Consider the following 10,556-nt stretch of genomic DNA (forward strand, 5'->3'; position numbering starts at 1 on the left):
TTATAATGTCAATATCTTGATGTTTTTCAATTTCCCTAAAAGCACATGTACATCACAGAGACAGGATGTCTGCAAAGTTGTACCTCATCTGCCATTTCTAAGATGTTTCCTGTCAGATGTTAAATGGACATTTAGAAATATATTTTAAGATTAAGTAGTTTATGATTTAGAGTGAATATAAAACTGCATTCATTAAGACGTTTATCAGATGTTTTCACATTAAGCATTCTTTAACAAGCATCTTAAAGACCTGTGATACCTGGGTCAGGGGCGCCGCTATAGCATTTTTAGGCCCTATGACAGAATATGAGGTTGGGCCCTTTCCGCAAGCCATAGCTATCCAAAATAGTTGTCTGCAATTTAATAATACTGACCTATATGACCAAAAATGACGGAGTATTTTATGTTTCCGCGCCGGCGCCTCACGCACACATTTCAAGCACTGCAAACGTGACATCACAGCTTTGTCAGCATTAATCAAAATAAAGTACAGACAAAGAAACATGTAAAAATGTACACTGCTCAATTTAAATTGTCCAAAGTACAGTCCGTGCCGTTCTGTGTGAGCACCGCTCCAATGTGCGTGTTTTGCTCAGGAGGAGGAGGATTTCTATCGATATTGGAATGCGCGTGAAGTACAAAGTAAAGTTTAAATAATAAATGACAGTTTAGCATAAAACAACAAACATTTGGATTCGTGCCGGATGTGAGAGGTAGGAAGCGTGATAACACTTTCACTTTCGCTTTGAATTAATGCGTTTTGGCTTGTTTAGCTATTTATAAGCCTGTTTTTCATTCTTGTTCTGTTCTGAATGCCTTTAAATTTAATAGATTTGTTGTGGAGTGAGGTGAACTAAAATAGCCAATATCTATGTTTATAGTGTTTAATGTTAACACTCCACTGTATTTAAGTATTATTTCTGAATGTAATAATACGTAATAATGACTTAGGCTATAGGGTAGCTAAGTCAAATGATTCTAAAAATGTATTTCGGCTGGTTGTATTTCGTTCCTTGTATAGATTTTTATGGTAATTTTCAAAAATATTGTGAATATCTTCACTTAAGGATTTTTTGTTTTTGTTTTTGTTTTGTTTTGTTTTTTTTGGGGGGGGGGGGGGGGGGATTTCATAATATCTCTGTCTAGTGAATTTAGCTTTTTTTTCTCCAATTCGTCTTAATATAATAAATTTTATTTCCTTTTTAAACATTGTTTATTTATTATATATGGTTTCTTCTTCTCAACTTCTTCTTCTCTCTCTAAAATGTTCAGATATTCTTGCAAATCAAGCAACCGTTTGCATCTTGCCTTTTTTTCTATAAGATGTTACAGCTATGAGCTTTACCCTGTTCACTTATTTTAAGGCATCCCACAGGACACTTGGCTATACTTCTCTGTTATTGTTGTTATCCATATAATCTGCCAGTTCTTTTTGGAAATATTCCTATCATTCAAAATGCTTGTATTAAGTCGCCACAACATATCCTTCTTTTTATTATCTAAATGCAGAGTCAATTACAGCTGAGTGATTAGAGATATCTCTGACTCCTATCTTGCAATCTATAATTCTGTGTCTATCTGAAATACAAATAATAAAAAAAGTAATCAGTTCTTGAATAAACATCTTTGACTTGCAGAATAGAATGTGAATTGTTTGTCAGTTGGATGGAAATCCCTCCACACATAAACCAGTTCCAACTCCATCAAAGGTTTTTTAGATATCCTGGCTCTAAGGGTTACCCTGTGCAGTGCATTAGAGGAAATGCGTTTAGGCTGTATTTGGGAATTCCAGGCTCCTCCACATATTAGAATCCCTCAGTATTAAGAAACAGGTCGTTTTTAAGCACCATATTACGACCTATATTTACGTTTTGAAGTCATGCGCCCTCTAGTGGGCATAAAAATAATGACAGTGTTGACGTATGACTGTCATTAGCAATCAAAATGCGTGTTCATTTAAATGCAATGTGTGGACTTTTTACACCATTTCTCCTATTTCCATTTACAAAAATTAAATTTTATTAATGACTACACCCAACCCTTCCCTTCGTGATTTATAGTGCATTTACACTTTATGAGCACATGTGTTCCCTGGGATCGAACCCACGATCGCATGATCACATGATTGCATATTGATATGGCAATGCTCTACCAGCTGAGCTACGCGAAACCCGAAAATATGACACAGATAAAAAGGAACAATGCATTAAAATGAAAGCATGCTCCTATGGGTCGTATTTCATGAATTAAAATGAAAGTGTCCTGTTGTCGATAGGGGCGCCACTTTAGTAAACGCTCCTATGAGTCGTATTTCAGGGAAGTGACAAACGACCTATATGGTCGAGTTAGTTTGAGAACATGTTGACACATTAACTAGTATAACTTCTTTCTGATCTTGAAAGCCCTTAACTTAAACTTAACGGCCCTCTCTATCAGTAAATTCACAAACCACTCGAAGATTCACACTATTAGAAATTAGCATTGCTACCCCTTTAGTATTGCTAGTATTGCTAAAAATAAAAGACCAACAAACCAAAAAACACAGGTGGACCTCCTTTTTTAAGTAATAAACACTCTGTAATGTGGGGGGAAAAGTCTAGCTAACCAGCAGAGCCCCCCTTCACTGCAACCTATAGTATACTGTATGCACTTAGATACGTCCAAAAAAAATTGCATTGCCCATATTTGTCTGTCAGCTATTCTTATTAAAGGCTAAGGGTAATTCTATTCAGTTAAATTGGTTAGTTAAACTCCAACAGAAGTAAAGACTCATTTGCTGCATTTGATATAAAGAATAATTTTAATACAGAAAAACAGTCTTAGTAGAAAAGTTGAAATCGACTTAATAAGCCACAGGTAGCCTAAGTCTTCCCACACATTGAGGGCATTCAACATTGTCCCTTGGTGCAAATGTCATTAAATCACTGATGTCCATAACCATAAAACTGCCTCACTTGCTCGATTTTTTACTCTTATAATGCAAAGTCACTTAACAGTCTGTTATCTCCCAATTCCTTTACATCTAAATCTATCTTGGCCGTTGAAAACTCTGTAGCTTCTCCTTAATCAATTCCTCGCGGATCTGCCGATTTGCCGTGCTCGTTGATTGCTGCCAGGGGGCCTTCCATGCTTTTTCAGCAACCTCAACTTCTGCAGTTTTCTTCCAGTCTAATAAAGTTCTCAATGAAGTGAAGAATACTATTTCCCTCAGTTCCCTCCGGGATGCTGTGAATGCGAACATTGTTATGCCTTGAGCGTTCTTCCAAGTCCATAGCTTTGACTGCAAACTTTCCTGAGCTTGTAGCGACTGGCTAAGTGCCTCTTTAAAGTGGTCCGTGCTCTCTTCGACATCGGCTATCCGAGCCTCGGCCTCACTCACTCTGTCAGTTTAGTTTTTAGATCGGTTGCAACCTTGTTTAACTTCTGGTGGATTTCCTCTCAAATGTTCGCTAGCTCCTTTTCAAGTCGTCTCTGATTCTGTCTCGAAAGTTACTCAGTTCAGACTTCATTTCTGTGGCCATCATCTTTATATCTATGCGGATGGCGGCGATGTTATCTTCCATATCCATTGCTGTTAATTTCATGTTCTGCCCATGCATGCCTCTACTCTCTCCTTGTTTTCTCGGCCATGATGCCCTCAGTCCTTATTTTGTCACTATTCTCCACTTTCCAGACTGCTTTCCCTCTCCTTTCCTGTATTTTTCCCCTTCCATCATTGATTGAATCAAAAACTAAATCTTGTATTCAAATTGGGGAATAATCTCAGACCGAATGGGAGTGAAGTCCCCAAGACTCAAAGCTTTTAAAGACAAAGCATGTTCACACAGAGGACAAAATCCTTTGGCACGGGTTCAACAACACAACCGTGACCCAAATAACGCACAGACTCAATGCATGTTGACTTAGGACTAAACAGCGGTGACGCCACTGCAAGGATATCGCACCGGTGAGCCTAAATATTTTCACAGTCGCATGCAGTTATTTTTACTCACAAATGTGAGCGAAATGGTCCCTGTAGAGCCCTGCCTCGGGGGGCCCCAAATGTTCGTGGGCCCTTAGAATCTTATGCACTACTTTATCTTCATGTCTGATTCAAAGCATGCAGAAAGCTAGATCTGACAAGCCGTAATTTTAACCCTTTAATTTTTACCCTTCAGGTCAAATATTGCACTGCAAACATCAATAACACACATATATTAGTACATATTTAATGTAAGCGTGATTTAAATTCTTGGTAATCCCGGTAATAATGCTGCATTCACGCACCCTCGTATTTACCGAAATCTTGAGATGACAACACGTGACGTTGTATTCGGAGCTGTTCACGTCCTTTGACTGGGAATTATGCATTTCTATGGCACCACTATCAATGCCTAATGAATCTACAGCGGTCAGGATAGCAGTATAGCAGCCACGTGGTACACCTGGGAGCTTTCAGAAAACTCCCAGCTTACAAGCTGTAATTTCGAGCTCTACGAGGACGTGAACGCTTTTTACAAGCTAGAATCTCGTAACTAGAGGAATTACGAGGCCGCGTGAACGCACCTTTAAATGCCCGTTCCGGAAGTAGGCCTATAACAGATGACGTGTATAACAGCATGCAGAAATGACGCAGATAACCGTTTGAAAAGGGCGCATGTTAAAACACTAAGTTTAAAGATTTCTCACCATTCTTTATTCATTTAGGCTATCTTTATCATTTCAGACGAATTCGCAATATTCTAAGTGAACTGCGAATAGGAAGTTTACGTGATGGCGCGATTAATTTTGGATAGCTTTTCTGTTCATGCCCCATATTGTGAAAATTTTACTGCCTTTGTGCTATGAAGCTTCGTTCCGATTTACAGGGTCCCTGTTCACTTCTCCCTGAGCATACCCAGATAGCAAAATACACTCGGGCCAGATTCTTGCCTGCCAGAGACTTACCACTCGACCCGTTTCTTTCTGCAGCGATCGGGCCGGATGCCTGTGTACTCACTGCCCGATACAGGTGTTGTGCCCAATTCTGACCCCCTGCCAAATTATTACCCCCCTCGTTGAAGTCGCTATCTGATTGCCTAATCCTAACCCCACCCCTAATCCTACCCCCTCCCCCACACCTAATCCTTAACCTACCAATACTAGGGGGGTAATAATTTGGCAGGGGTAGGAATTGGGCACAACACCTGTTCGAATCAATCGGGCAAGACGCGGCAGCTGTTACCATGCCGGCGCCAGCGCGCCAGAAACGGCCCAGCCCCGTTTATATATCTACCAAACTGTTCATACACTTTCATTTAAATTTGATACCCAGCCATAATGTTTACTTATAATATTATAATACATAAATAACATTACTTAAATCTATATAAACATCACATTATTATGAAAGCAATTATATGTTCATTTGTAAAGAACTCACTTAATCTGGTTGGCATGAAAACATTTTATTTACAAAACAATTATAAAACTATATTACATCAAATAACAGCAGTTGTTATACAATTATTGTAAATAAAATATTCACCACATTTTGAAAAAATTATACACTTGTATTTACTTATACACAGACTGTAAAATTTAATAAGTATAGACAAACTTTAAAAAAAAAAATGTTTTAAACACATTGGTAAAAGGAAAATTTTTGCTGTTAAACACATTTTGTACTTAGCAAAATAATTAGCTGAATAACTTGGCTGAACTCTGCAGGCAGGTAGATCTCCAGGATCGGGCACCTCTGCAATACTTCATTACATAAAAATACTAACACAAAAAAACAAAAACAACCAACAACAAAACCTAAACAATAAAATAAAAACCTTTAGCTGTACAATTGAAGGTTTTTTTTGAAGATTAGTCCTGTGACTGTGTGAACAAGTGCTTCTGAACATGCTAAAACTGATAACAATCTTCTATAACAACTGCAGTACTTGAAGGACTTGTGCTTTCGTTTTGTTAACCACAATGACAGAATCAGTGATGTCTGGCTCTCCCAACACCTCCTGAAATAAGCATAGAGGGTCCAACTGTAAGTTTCACTCAGTAGACTAAAAGTAGACTGTTACATTCGCCAATACTAGCAATTCTGTTAAAGGAACACTCCACTTTTTTTTGAAAATAGACTCTTTTTCCAACTCCCCTAGAGTTAAACATTCGAGTTTTACCATTTTCGAATCCATTTAGCCGATCTCCGGTTCTGGCAGTACCACTTTTAGCATAGCTTAGCATAGTTTATTGAATCTGCTTAGACTGTTAGCATCTCACTTAAAAATGACCAAAGAGTTTCACTATTTAACTACAGAAGAGTCAAGTTTTAAATAGGAAAAATATTGGTGTAACTTTGTACAAACCTAGAAAACCAAAAACACACAAGTGTATAACCAACAGTGGATGAAGAAAAGAGAAAGTCAAGTCTGTGTCCAGTTATCTGAGGAGACATCACGTAACTTGCATTTCAACTCAACTGAAGTTACCTTAAGTGTTGAAGCTCACTCTTCAGTAAGCATCCAGTTCAGCCTGCAAGTAAAGAAAGATTGAAAAGGTTTACTAATAGATAAAGCTACTAGTTTATTCACATTAATGTAGGGTAAAATCACATTTCTCAGATCACTGTGCTTAACAAAAAGCAGCAACACATGTTGCCCTACATTTTCTTAATTTAAGATAACCTTACAAAATCAAATAAGAAAAAAACAAAAACAGAAATGTTTTGCTTTACTTACATAAGTTTGGCTCCAGATGCTTGAGAATATCATGCCCCCGGACCCCCCAGAGGGTCTGTGCCCCCACCCCCACCCCCCACTTTTCAAACCAAAGTTACACCATTGACTTTAGGTAACGTTTAAATATAAAGTCGACCTACTTTTATTCAGCCATCTAAACAGATTACATTTGATGGAAAAAACAAAGGATGTGATGTTCAGAATAGTAAATATCATAGTGGGAAGTGATGCCCTCTAAGGGCATTAAAAGATTAGTTCACTTTCAAATGAAAATTAGCCCAAGCTTTACTCACCTCAAGCCATCCTAGGTGTATATGACTTTCTTCTTTCTGATGAACACAGTTGGAGAAATATTAATAAATATCCTGATGCATCCAAGCTTTATAATGGCAGTGAGCGATACCAACGAGTATGAGCTGAAGAAAGTGCTTCCATCTACATTCATCCATCATAAACGTACTCAGCACGGCTCCAGGGGGTTAATAAATGCCTTCTGAAGTGAAGTGATGCGTTTATGTAAGAAAAATATCTATATTTTCCACCTGCTTCACCTGCTTTATGTCCAATAAACACCATCTATCCCGTTGTCTCCGATATCCTCTGTCCGTAACACCTGTGGGGGAGACTTCAATAAATTACTATGAATTAAATGGAAATCAAATTAAATACCATTCATTGTGTAACCAAAATACCAATTATGCCCAGAAGAAAAACAAACTTGGCGTGTGAATTTTAATTGATTAAAAATCACTTTAAAGCAGTCTGAAGCACTGTTGCGTGAGCCTATAGAACGCACAACAGCGCCGCCTTGTGACTTTGCAAATTGTGTGGGAAGCACTACACACATTTGTGTACTTTATATCAACTGCAAAACTCAGTTTTTTACATAACAAGTAAACAATACAACATAAATTATGGAGTCAGAAGAACAAATAAAAAAAAGAGAAACCTGCAAAAGTCACTTGATTTCAGTAAAACAGGCTTTGTTATTTAACAACTGTTTTAAAATTTAAGTGTCTACATGGTTTTTACCTGATCTCTGCAACAAATTATTATTATTTTTTTTTTTTTTGCATGTTTGCCTGAGTTTCTGTTGCATTTACACTGTTTTGACCAGCAGATGTCACCAGCGTGTGGAATGCTTCGAAACAGTCAATCATTTTGGGAAGCAGTTGGTTGTTTTTCCTATCACTGCTGAGCCTTTGCACTGAATGACTTAATAATGTCAGAAGTACGGTGTTCATATTAGGACTTCCTCACACCTCAGTCATACAACGAAAAGGCGTCATGCCTCAGACTAAAAGGCTTCAGTCATCGGACAAAACGGCATCGCGCCTCAGACTTAAAGGCTTCAGGGTAGGGTTGCACCAGCCGTTCGTAAGTTCTTTCTTAAATTGGAACGTAAAGTCCTCACTAGTGGCTTAGTAACTACTAGCTAGTTTGTAACTAACTCTGTACTTTATTCGGTTGCACCATTTGTTCTTAAGGCAGAACGTAGCTAGTAGCTCGTAAGGTTTCCGTAAAGTAATGCGTAGTCGCATAATATGACGTTTACCTTCAGTTATCCTTCAAATACAGGAGCAGAAGTTGTTGAAATTCCGTGAATTTCAGTTTATCCTTCATTCTGACTTATTTTGCCTCACGTAGCTAACAGTAAAAATAAGTTTCCATTAAATATAATAGCCTACTAGCTACTTAATCATAAATGTTTTTATATGTAAATAACATTCAGAAACTGTATTTGAAACGAAATTAATAAGGATCAATAAATAAATACTGAAACAACAACAAAAACATAAGAAATTACATTTATTGATTATGACTGATTTTATTTGACATGCACAACACGGAGTGATAGGACCGATGCACACAGCGGTGCGCTGTTTAACGGGTTCGTGTTGAAGAGTGTCTAACAAAGTAATCTTTTCACATGATGTTCTCTCTCTTAAAATTTAAGAGAGTGTAAATGTCAGCAGCATCATATATGTGTAAAGAATGAAGTCTGTCAGGTAAAACAAGAGCTTATTGATGCAGTTCAGTCAGTCTGCTATTTTATTCCAACCGTTACTCCTGATAGGAGGCTTCCGTAAATATTTAGTGTGTACGTAGAGTTACGCTTCAACTAAGTTTAATGGTGCAACACAAAAATATTTAGTAGTGCGTAAGTTGTAACTTAGTGCCCATTTACGTCAAAACTAGTCTACGTTGTAACTTGCGCACAGCTGGTGCAACTGGCCCCAGGTCTCAGGAAAAACGACGTCAGGTGTCAGGTCTCGTACAATTAGGCATCGAACTAAACAGCCTCAGACCAAAAGGCTTCAGACGAAAAGGCATCAGACTAAAAGGCATCATTTTTTTTTTTTTTTTTTGTATAGCCTAACTTTCTGTTGGCTTTTATCCCCTCATATGTCGTCCTTCAGTTGTCTTTTTTTTTACTGTTACTATTCCCAAATTAATTTAAGGTGTGTATATGTGCATGTTAATTATGTAGAATCTATCTGTTGATGGTATTCATGTGAATAAGAAAAGAAAAGAAAAGAACAGAAAAGAACATGCCGATTTTCACATTGGTCTGCAGAAAAACAGCAACGGGCTGAATGAAAATGTAAATGTGACTCTTCCAACCAGATAGTGGTATTCTGTTTTTATTGTAATCTTTTATGCATTCCATTTTTATTTTTATGTATTTGTTTCCTTTTTATGTAAAGCACTTTGAATTACCATTGTGTATGAAATGTGCTAAATAAATAAAATCGCCTTGCCTAATCGATTCTCTGACAGTAGGTGCCGCTGGAACAGCAGAAATAAAGCCGTTTCCTTGGTAACCTACGTACACAAAGCAGCTTAACTTATAACTACGCATTCAAATAGCTCAAAATATTTTTTTTTTTACCTCTCTTATAAAAATGAACCATGGTTTTACTACAAATAAAACAAAATGGTTATTGTAGTTAACCATGGTAACCACAAATTAACCATGGTTTTGCTATACTATAGTTTAAGGTATTTGTAGTAAAATTATTGTTATACAAATAGCCTATCAATCCAAAAAAAAAAAAAAAAAATCATAGTTAACACACTTTTAACCATGGTTAATTTTCGTATGTGTTCACAATGCAAGCTAGTTTCAATGTGTTATTTTGCTAACTTTTTATAGCCTACATGCAAATAAAACTAGTGAATAATACAAATTTACAAAATAATCTCAGTGGGATATGTTTTATACAACTCAGTGTAATATTTAACTGAAAACTGCGTGCACGTGACATCACATTGAGGCGGGGCAATTCGCTTCTTTCTAAGTCCGTTTCGTCTGATGCCTTTGAGTTTGATGCCTTTTAGTCTGAGGCCGTTTCGTCTGAAGCCTTTTGGTCTGAGGCTGTTTAGTTCGATGCCTAATTGTACGAGACCTGACACCTGACGTTGTTTTTCCTGAGACCTGAAGCCTTTCAGTCTGAGGCGCGATGCCGTTTTGTCCGATGACTGAAGCCTTTTCGTCTGAGGCATGACGCCTTTTCGTTGTATGACTGATGTGTGAGGAAGTCCTAATATGAACACCGTACTACGGTGTTCATATTAGGACTTCCTCACACCTCAGTCATACAACGAAAAGGCGTCATGCCTCAGACTAAAAGGCTTCAGTCATCGGACAAAACGGCATCGCGCCTCAGACTTAAAGGCTTCAGGGTAGGGTTGCACCAGCCGTTCGTAAGTTCTTTCTTAAATTGGAACGTAAAGTCCTCACTAGTGGCTTAGTAACTACTAGCTAGTTTGTAACTAACTCTGTACTTTATTCGGTTGCACCATTTGTTCTTAAGGCAGAACGTAGCTAGTAGCTCGTAAGGTTTCCGTAAA

The sequence above is a fragment of the Chanodichthys erythropterus genome, chromosome 7 (genome assembly GCF_024489055.1).
Source record: "Chanodichthys erythropterus isolate Z2021 chromosome 7, ASM2448905v1, whole genome shotgun sequence".
Lineage (NCBI taxonomy): Eukaryota > Metazoa > Chordata > Actinopteri > Cypriniformes > Xenocyprididae > Chanodichthys > Chanodichthys erythropterus.